The sequence below is a fragment of the Gavialis gangeticus genome, unplaced genomic scaffold, assembly GCF_001723915.1.
Source record: "Gavialis gangeticus isolate Ggan-Ray unplaced genomic scaffold, GavGan_comp1, whole genome shotgun sequence".
NCBI classification, from domain to species: Eukaryota; Metazoa; Chordata; order Crocodylia; family Gavialidae; genus Gavialis; species Gavialis gangeticus.
The window spans coordinates 37,240,362-37,260,406 of record NW_017729031.1 but is presented as its reverse complement, the minus strand read 5'-3'; positions in this window follow the sequence as shown (position 1 = coordinate 37,260,406).

Below are 20,045 nucleotides of genomic sequence, written 5' to 3'. Positions count from 1 at the left end.
GGGTGGGTGGGAGCTGCTCCAGTCCTGGTCTGGAAGCAGGTGGAAACAAGCCCCAAAGCAAACCGGAGGGCAGAGGCAGCACGCTCAGGTATCAGCTCCCTCCTTGGAAGTGATTGATGGAGGGGTGCATCCGGCTTGGTGAGAAGCAGAAAGCACGCTGGATGGTGGGGTGGGAGGGGAAGCAGCCTTAAAAGGAGGCAGAAACCAACACTGCCGAGAGCCCTGCTTGCACTGATGTCCAGTGGAGAAGCTCACCTGAAGGAGCCCTGACACCCCCGCGGACTCGCATTTGCACGAGTGACCCACTTGAATCCTCCGGGAGCATCTTTGTTGCACTGGGGTCTTGGTTGCCATCATGAACAGCTCCTCGGCAAGGGGGTTTAGACCAGTTGCCACAGCACAGAGGACCTGCCAAGGGAGAACTGCCTTTCTGAATTGGTGGCACACTGCAAAACTCCTGTCAAAGCAAGGAGGTGGAAAGAAAGGCACCTGGCTTAGGGCCAAGACCCCAAATCCAATGAAAGCACCACCAGAAATTGGCGCTGCCCAGGGACGGTGCGCTCCGGAGAATGGAAATCAAACTGCAGTTCATTTTTATTTCTAACCTAAGTCTGGTATATGTGAAGTGCTGAAATGCCTAAGAGAGGTTTTTAGGGGGGGAAATGATACCTGTTGTTTGCAATGAGTGCAATCCCTTTCCTCTCCTCCTTGGTCAGTCATTTAAGGCCAGGTTCAACAAAGGCCTTGATGCCTGAAGCTTGGGTACAGATGCAACCGAGGCACCTAAGTCCAAAATGTTCCCCCGCTCAGCTGGTGCTTAGGGCTGGAGGTGACGAACTCCACAGCTACATCACTTGTCACTCGAATGCCCCCTACCCCCAGACAACTGGGATTCATCTACATGTGCACTTTAATGTGCGGTAGCCTATTTTAATGCACATTAAATCACCCCTGAAAAAGTGCGCTATTTATTTAATGCACATTAACATAGGCTAATGCACATGAAACATCACTTAAAAACTGCACTCTATAGTTGATGTGCATTAAAAATGCTAGTGGGCATTTTGTTAACACCTCACAATGGAGGTACTAAATTTAATGCACATTAAATAAAGCACATTAATGCATGTGTAGATGTGCCCCTGGAGCTTCCCCTCTGCACAAGCTCAGAAGTGCCCTAGTTTTAGTGGGGCTGAGCACCCACACCTCTGCCCTACTGCCTAGACTGCTAAGGGCCTCAGTCTGGGAGGTACTGGAGTAAGCCTAGTGCTGACAGGACTGGGCCCAGCACAACATCCAGTTCTAGCCAGCACTATCTTTCCTAGCACAGGAAGACCTGTTGCATCCTTTCCCTCTGCACCTCACAGGGGGACATAGCGCAAGGCCGCAAGTTGTGATTGCTTTGGCCCCGTAACTCAAATTCTTTTCTACGCGTTGCATAGCTTGAGCAGGAAGGGTGGAAGGTGCCCCTGCCCAAAACACCTTTTGGTCCAGGGGTTAGGACACTCTCCTGTGGGTCTGAGTCCCCTCAGGCTGGGGAGAGCATTAGGTTCAGGTCTCCCATTTCCTGGGAAGGTGCTCTAACCCAGACAGCCGTGATATAACCTGGGGTACCATGGCCACCCCTTCGAGCAGCTACACTTGGAGAGAAAGCTTAGTGCTTTCCAAAGACCTACACTTGGAAGAGGGCTTGGAGCAAGACATGCCTGAAAGGAGAAGTTTAAGAAACACCCAGGGCCCAGCATTTACTTCTGGCTCACCACACTTCTCCCTGCTTAGCAGGCTGGGCTTTGTGGACCCATTTCATTGACTTCCAATTCTCCCATGGGGCAGGGAGAGGTTCTGGGCTGCATTCCAGGGACAGGGGAGTCAAGCACCCCAAATTTATGTATTACAGAGTTTAGATCTGGCCCCTAAACCTAGATGCTGCCAAAACTTTCTTATGGGCCGAACTTTTCTTAGGTGAATAACCCCATTTGCTTCTAGCAGCCAGGATCCCCGCAGTGAGTAAATTTAAGCCAGCAGGAAAATATATGTAGCATTAAAACCTGAGACAGTTTCCCCTGTTGTTTCAGAGTCTTTGAAAAAATATATTAGAAAAAATATGATTATAACCCCAAAGATGTGAGCAAGGGGACAAAGCACACAATCGACCCAAATGGCTCTTTTCTTTCAGAGGAAGGATTTCAAAATTCATAATTTCCCTTTAAATTGTCTGGCACTGTGGTACAAGTTTTAACTGACTCACTGAACTAATTAGTGTGTTGTTTATAGGAAAGCAGCTGTGGAACTGAACTGTGCAGTTTAATTAAGAACTATTGGTAAATTTGGACCCAATTCTGTGATGGCGTGCAGGTGGGTTTCAGTCATCATGACAGCCAATTTTATTACAGGATCGGGACCGATTAGGACCTCTGCTTTTACATCAGTTTTCAAATACTACTTACAGCTTGCTGTTTTTTTTATTAGCGTACCTGCTCCCTAAGCAGCTATGCATCTTGAGCCACAGACGCATGCCCAAAGACGCATGAATGTTTGGGTAGAGGAATACTCAGTTATGAAGTTATGACTGCAGTTGAGGTCTAAGCAGCTGTTCCTTGCAGACAAATATGTAAATAATGACATATTTTGGGTGTCTTTTTGCCAACAAGATTTATTAGCAGCAAAATTATTAATCACCATTAAAGCTATTTAGAATGAGATGGGCCCTATCTGGAAATACAGCACTACGGCAACCCTGGATTTGGTGAAAATTCAGATGTGGATCTAGTATTGACATAGATCAAAACCAGATTGATATGCAAGGGATACCACTAAACAGACTGAAAATCCAAAATGAATTAGAGCACAGTGAAGAGCGTAGCACAGACTTATTGTTAATGGTCCCATATACTCTGAGCCATACCCTGTCCTCCACAAGTGAATGAAAAGCTGGCGGTTAAGTCACTGAGCTAAGACATCGCTTTTCAGTTTCTGGCCCTGGCACCTGTTGTCTCTATGACTTTCTCACAGTCTTAGTTCCCCCACTGGGTTAATGATACCTTCCTATCTCATAGGGATGATAGGGGAATACATTCATTAACATCTGTAAAGTCACAGATGCCGTGAAGATACTGCAGTCATGGGGGCTGTAAAGTTCCTTTACTTATGAGGGAGAGAGATGTAGATCATGGTGAAACGTAGCATGAAATTGCACCTATGCTATGCGAAGCTGTATTATATTTTTCTCTGTCTAGGTTGTCATGTCAGTCTCTTCACCGTGACATCTGAGTGCGCAGGGTATGGAGCTTCTACAGCCAGACCCATCATGGCATGGAGGCTTGTCTTAGAAAGAGAGGAGTCAAATCTCAGAGCAGTTGAGGAACAAGTGAAGAACACCCAAGAATTTATCATCATAGATTCAGCCTCCATTTCTTCCCCACCACAACCCTTGCTCATTAAAGCCAGCCCCTACACGGAGCCTTGCTCATGGCAAATGGGATCCCTATGAGAGCAGAAGGTTTCATGCATATCAAACTTCAAAACTAGAGCAAGCATGAAACCTGGAATGAGAGAGAAGGGGTACATAATGGAAAGGGCAATGGTGAGAGTGGATATTTAAGTGCCTATATCGTCAGGTTAACAAGTGTCTATCTTATTTTAAATGCATATTCAATGTGTTTATCTCATTGGTGACTTGTTTTCTTGTGTCATCTGGTGCATTATTGCCATGTCAAGTTATTTCACAACAAGCAATATCAAATTAGCCTGGGAGCTCTGTCATGTCAACAGTGGTTTGGATGAACGCAGTTTTAAAGTGAATAATTTTTGGAAGCCCTGGATACAAGCCCAACATTACCCCTTTACTGCAAGACTATGGAGAGAGCCCAACAAGCCAATATCAAGTTCCATGGCTTTTGGCTAGGGCAAGTCACTAGAGATTTAGCTCTACTTAACTCCTTTGGATCCTACAACCCCCTCCCCACTGTCCAGCCCCACTACTGATAATCAATGGTTCAGATTGGCAAACATGGTGTTTCCTTTTCAAAAACCCAAGGCAGAAATTATTAAAGTCATTCTCCCCTTCTGGAATATTTTTTGAGGGGTAAGATGAACATGCCCCCTACAAGATTAAAATAATTCATTTATTAAGAAAAAATTGCAGATCTGCATGGGAGGAAATGCCTCTTCACCAAGCACAGAGGACCCTGATCCCAGGGGGAGGTGGGGCAATAAGCATGTCAATCAGTCTTCATGGGAGGCACTCGTCATCCTTGGATAGGCCCACATGCAGCTGGCGGATGCATTGCTTAACTCTTTAACCCAGGGGTAGGCAACCTTTTCTGTTTGTGGGCTGGAGTGACTGGCCCCAGGTCAGACATAGACACGTGCAAGGACCTGGTTGCTGCCGCTGCTCGTCTCCATGCAACACAGGCTGTAGGTTGCCAACCCCTGCTTTAACCCTCTGTGCCAATGGCCATGAGGCTAATTCCATGGTCATTAACATTTATGGTTGAGTATAATTGAAATATCTAGGACCTGATATTCATTATATTAGAGAGTAGAGGGATCTCTGGGAGATGCAGGGCTTATATCCCCAACTAAACCCTCTATCTTCTGGCATTCTTGCTTCTCAAAACTTTGTTTTGTCTCCCTCAGAAATATCATGTGCCACTCACTGCTAAGTGTGGCTCTCTGGTGGCATTGGGCAATAACCTTGGTAATGATGTAAAATAGTTTAGACCTGAACCTACCATGGCCCTGCTGTACTCCCCTTGAAGTCCCTACATATACCACCAAATGCTGTGGGCTAATGGAATTACGCTCGGGATGAACTTGTCCAAAGACAAGGCAGGCCATATGCTCAGCCACTTGTGTTCAGTATTCACAAGTTATTGAACACATGAAACAATGATACTTCACTTTCTAGCCTGGACACATATCTTCCTGTAAGTCAGAGCTTGACTGGGTGTCATAGAGAATCCCAAACCATCTCCAAATAGGTGTCAGTAAGACTAAAGTTAACATGCAACCGTGGAAGATACTGTAATGATGCAAACACCATGTGCAAATATGGAGGAAGCTTTCAGACTACAGACCACCTAGGTAGCCTGCCCATGTATTGGGGAACCATGCTTCAATGAATACCTCACTAAAGTTATGGATAGGCCTCATCAGCCCTCTTTGGACACATAAATAAGACAGTCATGGAAGACATTCATCCTTGACTGCAAGGGATTGAAGAGGAAGGAAAAGAAGAAAGAGAAGGAGGAGAAGGAAAAGAGGAAGAAGAAGAGGAGAAAATTACAGATCAAGCAATAGTATATGCCTGTTTTAGATTCAGGTACAAACATGCTGACAGGATATGAGAAGACCTGGCTCCCCATTGACCAGAGTGCAGCTCCAGTTGGATATTCAACATTTCAATTTTAAAGTTGGGATGGGATGACGTAGTTGGGGATAGCCCTGCCTTGAGCAGGGGGTTGAACTAGATTGTGACCTCCGGAGGTCCCTTCCCACCCTCATTTTCTATGATTTGATGATTCTACTCCTGCAGGAGATTCAGTTTAGCCATGCAGAAAGAAGCAGGCTCTGACCACTCATTTATTCTCCCCTGCACCAACAGCTAATTGTGAGATCCTTGGCATCAAGTCTCACGTGCTCCAATATAAGTGGCAAGTCAGTTTGCCGCTGGTAGGAATGACTCCTCTCTGGAACAAAAAGAGGAGGTGCAACTCAGAGGGGTGTTGGAGTCACAGCACCTCCTGGACATACTCATGGGGCAATGCAGGCTTTGTGCAGGGCTGGGCTGGGCAGGACAGTCAAACCTTAAATAAAGAACAAAGGTTTTTTCTAGTCCAACTGGAATTAGACAAGAGAGACTGACTGTCATTGTAGGAGGTGTTTACTTTATACTTGCTGACCTTAAAGAGATTGTTTCCTCTGAGAATAAGATCAATTTACATGATAATGAAATGGCCCCGTGTGGTCATTGCCCTGACTCTTGGGAATAAAGGGATTTCAGTCCTGCGACATGCAACTCATTACATCCATCCAGAGTTGAGTCAGATCCACTCCACTCACCTCTGACAAGAACCGGCTTGAAATGTATCGGGGCTGCAGCTCTCTGCCATGGTTTGGTCTGAAGATTACACTCAGGTTAATGAATTTCTTGTACTTGTTAAAGCTCAACTGACAGGAGAAAAATGTTAACACTCTGTGGCTTGGCACTTGGTAGGCAGTTGTGGTGCTCTCCCCCATTCAATTTTCTTGTTTTGACTTCAAACAAGCATTCCCCCTCCATGAGGATTTCAAAACAACCACCACCAACATAATTCCCTCATTTTTTTTTAATCTTGGCACCATGGTTTGCTTTTTAAATGTAATTACCCAGGTTTGAAAGCTCTTCCCCACCACAATAGGAGAGAAGATTAAAAAAACAAAAAAAAACAAAAAGAGCTACCATGAATTCTTATACTAGAGATTTAAACTAGAGCAAACTAATCCATCTAGGTTCTCTTAAAAAGGGAAATACAATCCCATCCTAGCTCTTTGTTAATTTGTGAGGTCAGTGTTGAGGCACAGATACAAAGGGTAATGAAGTACTTCCGACATTATGGGCACTTGTACACGGTGCGTATTGTTCAGATACATGTTACAAAATGACATTGCTAGGAGGAGAGAGGGAAACTGGAAAGAGAAGAAAGATTCCCAAGGTCCTGCATGTCCTCCCCTGCAGTCCCCTGACCTTCCCCAACGTATAGATGCATCATGAAGAACCACAAGGAAAGCAAAATGTATATAAAGGTTGCAGGCGGTAGAAATGAAGTGGGGATGGGAGAAAGGCTTGGGTGATTTCAGCAGCTATCAGTGGGTTATTAGAGCTTCCTCCCTTCTTAAGATTTGATTGAGATGTAGTTAGCTGTGTTAAACTCTGCCCTGATTTCAGACTAATTGATTCAGAGAGGCATGGGCATTCATAGGCAATAGCCTATATCAAAGTAAGCTGTTGCCTACACAAGGTTTTGTCTGTCTGAACCAGTTAGTTTCTAAGGTGCCACCCACCCTGCCTAGATTTATTAAGATGCCGACAGCAAGCAGAGAGAAGGGAATCAGGCCCAATTACAATCCCATTCACATTGTTTAAGCCCTAATTCCTTTGAAGTCATCCCCTGATCTTAATTTTTTTTGGATCGGGTCAGAAATAATGACTTTATTCTACTCATCCAAGGTACCTCTGTGGAAAAGGAGTGCATGCCAGCAGCATGAGTGGTCTCCTCATTTCCTAAGCAAGAAGATGCATTAAATGTCAATGTTTTTTATTTATTTTTTACAGTGGCAAATGTACTATAAGAGAAAGATCTACCGTGTGTTGTTAGGGAGATTACAATTATGGTATCATTTGGGTTATGGCATTCCCAGGGCACCGCAGCCTTGTTGAGGCCACCGTTGTGCTTGCTGCTGTACAAACACTGCAAACTTGACAATCCCTGGATAGAGCTCCTTGTCATCTCAACTGATAAGAGAAAAGAAGCAATGTTAGCTCTGCATTACAGATGAAGAACTGAGATGCAGAGGGAGTCACTGAGAATAAGTCCAATTTCACCTTTATGTGCCTAGGGAACATGTACAGAGCCGTGCAAGTGCATTTTTGGTGTTCACGCATGTTTTGTACTCTGTCTGCCCTGCTCTTCCCTGCTGGGCACACTTAGAAGGCTGCAGCCTGGCTACATAATGCTAGGCACAGATAACGTGACTAAGGATGGTTTGGATGAAAAGCGGGGAGGCCTTCTTACCTTTTAGCCCTGTGGCAAGGGCACTTAGAGAAGAAACAGGAAACTGAGGTTTTTCACATTCATTCAACCATCATCATCATCAGTGATCCCTTATGGCAGAGGATGATTACTCCCATGGGTCAAGTACAGGGTTGTAAATGAAATTTGGTGGTTGGATCCAGTGGGAGAAGCCTGCTTGTGACTTGTTTTATGTGAAGAGACTGTTGCACATCAGCAACTGCATGGATCTTAGGGGAGGTGTAACCTCCATCCAGGGGCTAAGAGATCCAAGACAACTGGGGTTACTCGTCCACTGCAGCCTTCATCCACCTTTGCAGCCATTGAGAAGTATGTCTTCTTCATCCGCCTGCTCCACTATTGAGACCTTTAGTTTATGTTGGACTACTCTTCATCTGATACCTCAGTCTTTGACCTTATCACCATTCGTGACCCTACCAGGAGTACAAGAGTCCTGATGATGTTGCTCTTAGGGTTATCAGTACATGCAAGCCTCTCCACCCCGCCATGGTGGTAGTCCATGGAGAGGTCATTAACCAAGAGAGAGATTGAACCTCTCTTTTCCACTTTCCAGCAACGTGCTCTAACCAAGCCATGAGCTAAGCAATGCCAAAGCCACTTTCCAAATCCCTTCCTGCAGCTAGCCCACCGGACAGCCAGGAAAGGAAGGCATGTGGGGGTCAGGAGAGAAAGCACCAGTGAGAAGACATGTAACCCAAGGAGGCTGACCCTGACCTGAATGGAAGGGGGCCTGGGTTTTGGCTTTGGTCCTTGCTTCTGTACAGCATAAATTATTTCCACTACTCCTTATCCAGCAACCATTACATTCAGGGTACAAAAAAGCTATTGGGAGTCAGGGCCAGGACCAAGACCCTACTCCTGTTTCAGGTAGCTCCTCTTGGTTCTTAAGTGGACTAGTGTCAAGAAGAAGAGTGGAGAGTGCCCTAGGCAATACCCAGCCTCTAGACTTGACTAGGAAGTGGGAGATGCAGGTTCAAACCCCCTCTTGGGGAAAGAGAGACTAGAGCCCCGATCTGCTACTCCTTTGATAAGTGTCCTAAACACCAGGCCACTGGGCTCAAAGCAGATGAAACCCTCTTACCCCAGTTCTGTCCCACCCACTGTGGCTTCTCTGGAATCACAAAATGGAAGTTTTGGGACAAAATCTGGCTTTGCATGCATACCTGAGTGATTTTATTCCACTCCAGAGCATACAAAACCAGAATAGGCATAGCTACACATGCACAAATGGAAGCCAGGTGGTAAGAAAGTGCAAAAATTGCACTTACACAGCTATTCAAATGTCACTTAGGCACATCGTGGTGAAACAGGACTGGATCCCAAAAGGTAGAATTTAGCCTAACTCTATTCCCATTAGGTCACACAGCAAGTCTATGGCAAGAATTTAGCCCAAGCCACACTTGTATTCCTAGCTGGCCCTTGACATCTGTTCCCAGCACCACCCCATTCTGGAAGCCAGTAATCCATTTTATAAACTTCACAACTCAGCACACAGATTCAATTCATCAGGGACAGCAACATGAGTCAGTCCCTGGTGCTTCCAAGACATTCAGCAAACTAGTGTATAAACACACTCCCTGTCATGTACTTTTGTTGCTCTCTGCTAGGAGTAGAGATCTATCATCACTGATGCTCCTTAAAGAGGTAGTGAGGAGGAGGATCTGGACAGTGGAGAACATTGGCCCTGACAGGTCCATGGAAGGCAAAACTTAGTGTCAGCTCCTATAAGGAAGTGAGCATGGATAATGACACAGCTTATTGACACACACTCACTATATATATGCTATTGCCACTTTCATTTATTATGAGCTATTCCATTCCCATGGTGCAATTAGAACAGATGGTTAAACAAGATGCAATATATTGTTCCCTTTATGACTATGATCACATCATTCTAATTTTGCTGCTTTGAACTGATTGCATGAAATAGTGATTAATAAAGCTTGGAAAGCCTTTAGGGTACAGACATATGTATGTATAAGCAATAGGAGCTAAATTATTCCCTGATATCAGGTCTTCCTGCTCTCCCAAAGTAATACATTTATATAAGGGATGTATTAGGCTTATTACCTAGCTCTGAATTTTGTTAGGACAGTGCATGGCTACCAGAGAGGCCCAATTATAATTACTTCACTCTAGCCTTATTCTCTTCCTGGCTACTTTCTCTAATTAAATTGCAAGTTCTTTGGGGCAGGAATTGTTTTTTAATTATTTAGCTGTGCATAATGAGGATCTCAGACCTCAATGGAGCTTGTAGATGCTTGTACAATACTAAAGATGAAGAACAGCAAAAACATCACCACATAGCCCCTGCAAACCTTAGTGGATAAAGCTTACAATACTACACACAAAGAACATAAGAATCACAAAAAGCTTAATATGACAGAGCATTAATTTACTTATCACTAACTATGTGTTATCTGCCTCCAGCTTCAGGATTTGGTAGAAGTTATACACAGGGCATTCATTCTGTTCTTAGTGGTGGCAGATGACAGAACAAGAACCAATAGTCTTAAGTTGCAGCAAGGGAGGTTTAGGTTAGATATTTCGAAAAACTCTCACTAGGAGGGTAGTAAAACACTGGAACAAGTTACCCAGGGAGATGGTAGAGTCTCCATCCTTTGAGGTTTTTAAGGTCTGGCTAGACAAAGCCTTGGCTGGGATGATCTACTTGGGAATGACCCTGCTTGGAGCAGCAGGGTGGACTAGATGTGACCTCCTGAGGTCCCTCCCAACCCTTGTTTTCTATGATTCTATGATTTTACTTACCTGGGATTCACTTACTTGAGATAGCTTTATTGGCCAACCTCCCTGGGGACCAATTCAGAATAGTGATCTTAAACACTCATTCCTACCACTTGATGGTCTCAGTTTTGTAGATGTTAAGGCCAGAAGATCTCACTGTGATCATTCACTCTGAGCTGCTGAACTAGGAAGTCTGCTTCTTAAGAAGGAAAGTTTTAGCAATACCAAAAAGTTATGGGATACTTAGCTAAAGCATATACAGTAGGTCAAATGCCAGATTTTAAACCCTCTGGGTTTAAACCAGCATTACTTGGTGAAAATTAACATGGCTTCAATTGACTTTCACCAGCTGAGAACCAAGTGGCTCTAACATAAAACACCTGGACCTAAGCCAGAAAGTTCTGATCTCAGCTGAGCTAGCCTCAAAACTCCTGGGTATTTGAAGGTATGCTTTTGATTTTAGAGCATCTCAAATAAAGACAAAAGAAGAAAAGGTTTTCAAATGAAGAAGAGATGAGTGGCAATTTTATTCTTCAATTCTCCTTCTATTCAGTGAAGTGCCTTGTAACATTGTTCGTCTCTGCAGGCATTTTCTTTTTAATTGTTTCTTCTTTGAATGTAGATGATAGGCTGTCTACTGGGGTGTTCCAATTAAATATATATTAGTTACACATACCTCTTGGCTGGCCATTACTATATGGCAATTACAACATTGGAGACCAAAACGTGATTCAGTTCCCTACAAATATGGGAGATCTTACTTTTGTTGTGGTCTGTTCTCTGTGTTGGGAGCTTCTTCTTCTTCATTATGTCTCCAGTCCAACTTTTCTATGTGGTTTATTCCGAATATGCTGCCCAGGCCACTGCTTCTGGTGCTGGTGTTGCCAGATCTTCTGGTGTGTATTATGGTGCTACAGAGCATCTCAGGAGATGATCCATCCTTTACCTAACTAACCAATATGTTTGTCAGGAGAAGTAGAGGCCTCATGATTTTATGAGAAAGTTGTGTTGGGAGCATCATATCAGGAAACAGATTGCTTCATTATTATGAAAAAGAATAAATGCTCCTCCATTGAAACCTTTTTTGCTCTCTTTTGCATATATTGGGCTCCCCGGTATGTGAGTGGGGGGCAAGGTCAAGCATACATACAGTTGTGAGCAATGCATGTGTATGTTTTACTGCCATGTATATGTAGATCTATTTTGGTTGGTTTTTGTTTAAATATAGCATATACATTTATGTACAGATAGGTTTACAAATGTATATGAATGGTGGTTATAGAGAGGACGGAGATGGGCTTTTGCCTCTGGCCATAGGGGACAGGACTAGGACCAATAGCTTCAAGATGCAAATTTAGGTTGGAAATTAAGAGGAACTTTCTGACTAGGAGGATGGTCAAGCATTGGTACCGGCTACCTAGAGAAATTATAGAATCAACATCTTGGGAAGTTTTCAGGAGCAGGATAGACAGACACTTGTCTGAGATGGTTTAGTCAGGGAGGATCCTGCCTTGAGCATGGGACTGGACTAGATGTCCATGTCAAGTCCTTTCCAGCCCCATTTATGCTCAAAGGCTATATGATTGGGGTTTTTTTATGCATGCTTAACCTTTTCACCTTCATTTTATCCGTTAAGCCATGGACTATCTCTAACTTTCCAATTTTCTCAGCATTTTGAAAGAACTTTTATGAAAAAAAATCAGATTATTTTCATCATGATTATGCAAACCACGTAACTCTCAGTTAAACACAAGCAGTCTCATCTTTCTCTCATGAACGGCAAAGAGGTTTCAGGGCAGAACTGAGGGGGTTTTTTTCTTTTTCGTTTTCTTTTTTTTGGGTAAAAAAAAAAAAGGCCATCTTCATTTCTGCAGGACACAACTTAATTTGGTCCTTTAATTCCTATAAAGCAACTAGTTCAACTAGGTAGCTTTAGCAAATCATTTGTAATAAGGATGCATTTTATTCGGGTTCACATAAGCAATGTAAATGTAAATATGGGTCTTTAAGGGCATCTTGACACTCTCCAGGATAAGCCCCGGACAGCACAGAAAGGCATGCTTCACCTGTTCTTCTCACATCTCAGGAATTCGTGCAGCCAGTTTAGTACCACCCTGCATCAGTGCAAGGAAGCATGCCTGAGACCCAGAGCCTGAGCAGCTAAATTAGCTACGCTGCCTAATTTCCAGTTTCTAGCCTTCAGTGAGCAGGAGCAAATAGGTGAAGCATGCCTCTCTGCAGCATTCCCAGGCCTGCTATCGAACCAGTATAGACATGCTATCCGGAGTCGCTGGGAATCGTTGCATCATTACTTTGCATCTGGTCCAAAGTGATGCATTTGGCAATGAAAGCATAACAGGCTTAATTTTTCCTCAGTGGCGTTAAGCCGCGTTACGGTATGTTCAGCACTTCCCAATGAAAGAGAGAAGCATCAGGTCCCATCTTTATAATGTGGATTTTTTGTCTCTGGAATTACTAAATGACATGCTTCCCTCCCCTGCGCTATACTTTTCTGCAGATAAACTGTTATTTATGTGGAACAGCAGATTGCATAATCCCTGGAGCCCTTGAGCTTTCTGATGGCGGTAGATTTCCACGTACGAGTCCAGATGAGAGACAAAAACGGAAAAATATATATAGCCAGGCTTTTTTATTGATGTTTCTAGTAAAATGGAATGACTTGGTCTGATGTCAGCAGGGGGTGCTTTCAGGAGGGGGGAAAAAGTTATGTCTAAACAGCCATTCAGGAAAAAAATAATCTGCTGTTGAGTTATTACAAATCCTAAAGAAAGAATAGACCTGAAAAGACCTAGAGGCACCTTTATATTTTTCTTTTGATACCTTCAATTTCTCAGGTGCGGGGGTTTTTTGCTATTCATTTGTTCCTGCACCGTTGCATGCTGGGGTTTTTTGGGGGCCCTGGAAGCCCCACCGTGCAAATATTTAAAATAAACAAAAGTCTTTGTTGATAGTAAAAAGATCCTTTTAATCAGCAAAGAGATATAGTCTTTGTCTGTTTGAAGAGGAGCTGCAATTACCAGGGTGAATTTCATTTGGAGTGGCACGTCTGCTCTTCGTGTGGGTGGTGCCGTAGGCAGACGTCTCAGTGGTAGGTTATAATTTTGTTTATTATATACTTTGAATTTTTACTTTGCTGAAGTCAGCGTGCAGCTTTTGCCAAGGTGCGCAGGAAGCCTGGAGTGGCAAAGAGTGTCACTTCTCGGCTATTTTCCCCCCTTTTCTAAAGGGAGCACAACTGCGACTGTAATTGTAAAGATATGTGGCCACAAAAATCGCATCCCAGGGAGGTGGTGTGTCATGCAGTTGACAACTTTGGTCCCTTTATCTCTGCAGGAACAAGGTACAATACAGTACTCTCTGTGATTCACCCAACTTTCCCTCACTTCTTTCCCCTTTTGCCTTCTTATCTTTCCTTTCCCTGATCTTTCCTTTCCCTGTCAATCCCACTGCTACCACCCTTTTTGCTCCTGGACAATTTGACCAACCAGTTAGTTCACAGTCCCTTCAAATGCCATGCCTGTGTAACTTATTCTAGGCACCTTTGCAGTCTGCATTTGTCCCTTAGCATTAGAAGTTATCATTACTGCAGATAACTCCATCCTCGCCACACCTAATGCTTAACTGAATCCCTGTAACCTACTTTGGACACAACCTATCTCTGCATCGTCCTTCCCTAGGGGTCTGCAACATGGACCTCATTTAGTCATCTCTCCGCTTTTCTGATTGCTCTGTTTCAACATTGTCCAGAGAGGTTCAACAAGAGGTATCTTTATTTTTCTCTCTTAATTTTCTTCCCAGTTTGGGAAAGAACATGCAGAATTCACATTGCACCCCAGCCATGACATCTCTGTCTCCCCCTCCCTTTTATTTCCTTAGATTTTTCTTCATTATTCCTATTAAAAACGTACTGTCACCAGTCACTTTCTGCCCCTAAATTAAAAAAAAAAAAAAAGGACAAAGTATTTATTGAAATAGGATTTTATCAAACTATTTATTGACATTTCTGGGTGAAAAAGGGCAGAGCTAAAATTAACGGCTTAAATTGTTAAGTGGCTATTTTGGGAGACTTTTCCATAGCCTAGATCTTCTTGGTTTTTGGCTGTGTTGGGCACAGGAAGCAGCCAGGTACTGGATATTCACCTTGTCTGCATTCAGATTTGATTAGTATAATATTCTTTTAGCCTGCAAGGCCTCTCTTGTTTTATTTGGGGGGAGGGGGGTTGTTTTTTGGGGGGGGTTGTTTTGGGTTTTTTTGTGGGGGTTATTTCGTGGTCTCTGAAGCTTCCAGCAGTGCTAGAGATGACCGGTGATCAATAATTTTATTTTATCATTATTTTTCCAGCCATACTTCAAGACCTGGTGCACATGCATGGAAACAGCTCACACTCCAGGTATAAAGCAAGGGAAGACAGAGTTTCAGAGAGACAGATGGGCACTACAAGAAATCAATGAGACAGTATGAGCATGGCAGGTAGTAGTCCTAGCACACCTTATTATGGATTTTATTTTTTTTTTGGCAGACAGCGTAGCCAAGGAATATTCCAGTGATGGATCTGAAGGTTTTCTTGTGGAAAGCGGGAGCAAGAGGAGCGGCACAGGAGAATACACGACGTGGATGAAGGAAGCTGGAGTGATAAGGCAAATGCAGACAGGACTCCTCTTGTAGACTGTGAATGAGAAATGAACCCCAGCTTCGAGGGAACGTATACAGGCCAATACATGAAAACAGTAAAGCAAAAGTAGTGTGTTCCCAAATAAAAGGGCAGTAAGCAAGTGCAAAACACTACTGTGTTGTGCCTCTGGAAAATCCTTGACGGTTACTTTAGTCATATGCTAGAGACACCCCCCTCCACCCCACCATGCCTTCTTTAGGAGACTTTGCAGAAAATAGGTTTTCAAGCAAGAATCTTCTTTATGGTCCTTTGTAGCTCCATTTACCACAATGTAAATCCCACTCTTGAAAGTACTTTCTGCGGTTCAGCGTGTGAATGGTAATGTTAATCAGTTGATGCTTGATTGTTTCCATAAAAAAGCTGGCACTATGATGACTTTATTTTTGGAATGCCTTGACATGTGGAGCCAGATCCTCGAATAGTATCAATCAGTGAAGTTAATAAGAGCTGCACTGATTTACATGAGTGATGGGGATAGTGTTCTGAATCACCATTCTAGTAATATGATCAATGGGATCAGCACCTACCCATGGTTTCCAGGGTTCAGTGCATGGCTTTTCCAGGTTGTTCTCCGATACACACTTCTGTTGGCAAATGGTCATACCTGTTTACTGATTAAAACAGAAGAAAGCCAAAGGGCTGAAAATAAAACAGTGGTATCTTATCAGAAGTTTAACTTCTATCCTCGGGCTCCCTCACTCCCGTCTTTCTCCCTGCCATTTCACCGGTTTTACTTTTCAAGGATAAGTTGGCCTAACACTATCCTAAGAGCTGTTCATGTAGAGAAACTGGCATTTTCATTCGACATGCAGTAGCAGGCATTAATGCTCATCATTATGCAACTTGTATGCCTAAATGCCCTGCCCTTGATGGGCTACGTTTTCATTCTGCCTTGCCTCCCAAAAGGATGGCTGCACTGGGCACATACACACCCATTTCACCCAGCTAAGCTGTTCCAGGTATTAGATGGCCCAGCTTGGGTTATCAAAGCTTATATGGATTATTTTACACCGTCACCCATTTGCTTGTGAAGAGTCAGTCCTTGTTTTATTTTTTACTGAATCACCTTATTAATAATGTTAACCCAGGGACATCACTGCTAGGTCTTACCAGATTTTGGCCACATTCTTTCTCCTCCTCCTTCTTTATAGTTGCCCCTTTCTTTCTGGGTTTCATACATTTTGCCCAAAAGACAAGCCAGAACTTCCCCAAAAAACTTTGCAACCACCCCTCCCCATAGTTAAAGAAACTTAGGCAACATCACCCATTAAAGACTTTATTTAAACACTGGCAGGCTTCTAGTTTTTCATGGGGAGGTGTGAGTGATTTAGTTTGGGAGTGCTAATAACATCTTTCAAGTGCTAAGTGGCACTTCGCCATTCCTGGTAAAAATGATGATTTTAATAACGCTTGAAATTGCAGGCATGATATGAGGGATGATAGTCTACAGAACAAACCATACACGCAAAACCAATGATGCCAAATTATCTGAAGTTAAAACAAGTAGCTAATTCGGGATCCTCCATGGGATTATTAGCAATTATAACAACACACAGTTAGCCACTGGAAATCAAGTTAACAGGACTTTTTCTTTCACCTAAGATTTGCAAGAAAAAATACTTTCATTATAAAAGGAAAAAAAAAATTTTCCCTCTCGATTGGAGTAGTCTTGTTTCAATTCCTTCACTAAATTATTTTTAAGTGCTTTATTTTTTAATCCCTCACTTTTCAGAGGGTGACACATTCGTTCCCCTTCTGTTTTTTTATTCTTTAAGGTTGCAGCATGAATCAGAAGAGATATTAATAATCTCGACATACATAGGTGTGGACTAGCCATTTCAGGCTTGCAGTTGGGAGTGGAATTTTAATTGTCCTTATATTTAAAAACCAATACCAATCAGGTAGAAAATGAGCCAAGTCGTGAAAGGCGACATGGTATAGTGGGCAGGGATCCCAGACTGTTGCAAGAAGGCCCATGCCGTTTTCATAGCACTTTTGCTAAGTGGCTACATGTCTCAAGCCATGACCTCACATGTCTCTGTACTCTCCCATTCATCTTTTCTGCTTAGATTTAAGCTCTTGGGGGGAGACAGGCGCTGTTCGATCATATGCCTTGGGCATAGCACAATGGGCCCCTGATCTTGGCTGGAGCTTTTTGGCGCAGCTGCATTACAAATGATACAGCCACAATAATAAAGGCTTCACCTAGGCAGATCAATAGGTACAAGGCATTACTTCTTTAAATCCTCCTCTCCTTTATGAGCAGGAGTAATTCATATACAATCTATCTTCCTCATGAGACCTTTGTGAGAATTAATTATATAATGCTTGTGTCGTTCTTTGAAGATATAAGGCTGGATCCCCAGCTGGGCTAGTGTAGTTCAGAAAGCACAAGGCTACGCTAATGCCAGTTAAAAGAGGATTTTTTTCCTGTTCAGGTAGCACAGAGCAACACTAGAGGCTCTTACGATGCCTCAAACTGACTTTCAGGGCACAGATGCTCTTGGAAGAGCCAAAGGACCTGGGATGAAGTTGGAGGGAGCACACCCGACAGATGCCCTAACCTTTGTGCAAAATCTGAGCCGGGCATGGAGAGCTAAGGACGTATTAAACATTATGGTTGGAAAACGTTTGAAACAGCTGCACAGAGAAGACATTTTCCAGATCAGTCATAAAGATCTGGCTGCATTTTTACACAGTATTAGTTCTTATTTGCCCCGTGTTTGACACCACAGCTGATGAATAGGTTTCAAACATCATGACCTGACTTTTAGGCTTTTTTTCTCTCCCCCCCACCCCCCCATTCACCGGAAATGAGCACTTGGTTCAGTTTAGGTCTGTGGATTGCTAGTATGCCATCTGAAATGTATGGCCTTGGACAGGGATTCAATTAGCAGGAAGAGTGATGGGTGGGGGATTAACAGTGTGTGTACCAATCTTCATCTCAATCAGGCCTTTCATGTGAGGGACTTTAATTATTTTAGTTCTCCAACTTCCTATCATGCTGCTAGTTGTCACACTATTACAAATCAATAAATAAGGCACATCCAGAACAAAGAATTATAGTAGGATTTGGTACGGTGATAACATCTCTTAATAATGCATTCTTATCAAATGAGAAAATTAAAAGCTGAAGAATCTTTGATTTAGCTTTTAAAAAAAAGCATTTCCAGTTCAAATCATTTTGGAATTTTTGATCAGTCTGCATATGTATCGAGATCCAAATAATTTAACATAAACGGACCAATTCCTGTCCTACTTATGCTCCCTGAAATGCCAGTGAAGTTAATAGGGCTAGAAGAGAATTTGATGTTTTATTTATATTTTTGATATGACTTGTTTTCCTTCTTTCTGCACATGCTTAATTTCATAGGCTGTGAGTGGCCCCACTGACTTCAAGGAGACTGAGTAAAATTAGACATATGTGCAAGGCTTTGGAAATCGGGGCCTCAGTGTGTGTGACACTAGGCTGCTGATTTCTGTGCACGGTTATTTGAGTATTCTTGGTTTCATAGACAGATAGATAGGTGTGTGTGTGTGTGTGTATGTGTGTATATGTATATATATATGTGTGTGTGTGTGTGTGTGTGTGTGTGTATACACACACGTATGTATATGTGTATATATATACACATATGTATACATACACACACACATACACACACACATATATACACACACGTGTATACATACATACATACATACATACATATATATATTACATTGGTGTAAAAGGAGAGACCCTCCTAAAGAGCCTAAATCTTTTTGTCATATATATGACATATATATGACATATGACAAAAGGATTTAGGCTTTTTAGGAGGGTCTCTCCTTCTACACCAATATAAGAGTCACTTTTCTTAAATTAATGGCCTGGATTCTGAAGCCTGCTCCTGTTAGGGCAACAGGAATGGATATTGGTTATGTCTCCCATCCTGGGGTTTGCCTCCACCAAGTTGGTGTAGAGCCAACGTAGCTCCTATTCCAGTTTCCTACAATGCTGCCTCCAGCATTGCAAAAGAAAGGGTGCAGGCAGGATTTACTGGATAATAGAAAGCCCCTTGGAAGCTATTACCGATGGCAGGGTTTAGAGCCGAGCAAAGGCTGTGCTAGGGCTACAGCTGGATACAAACTAGCCTGTCAATCAGAGAGATTCAAAGTATTAAGGATGACCTAGTCACATGATGCATAGGCCAAGGATTCAGATGGCATCTGGGCAACCTAGATGGATTCATACCCCAAATCTGTCCTCATAATTTGATCCCTCCAGCTCTCAGATGATTTCTGGTGTTCTCTCAGGATGAAAATGCTAAATAATATCTCCCTCCACACTTCATACAACACTGATGGTGATTATCTATTATTTACAGTCAGAAAATCTCTCTTTTGGAAATGCCATCCTGGCATCTCATAGGAATGCCACTACAAGAGTCCTATGCCTCCATTTTCTGTATGTGCTGAGCTCCCTCCCCAGACAGCATTTCTCACCAGGCACCAACACTGTCGTCCTCAACCTCTGCAGCACAGTGTGGTGGATGCAGTCTTGTTGGGAAGCCCATTTCCTAAACATGGGGGCATAGAAATGAGCTGTCACTGTGGCCATTCCTGTGGTCCATGACGGTGGCATTTCCCAGTAGACCTGTTTTGAAATTTAGACAAAACCTCCAGGTTTTCCACCAAATAATTTGTCATTCTGGGATGGGGTTCCTTTGAAAAAAGCTGAACATTTCCACAGGAAGTAGACCCTTTAGGTAAAACATTGCATCCACTGCAAAGTCTAATTCGCTGCTAAAAAGCAGTTCTCATAAAACTT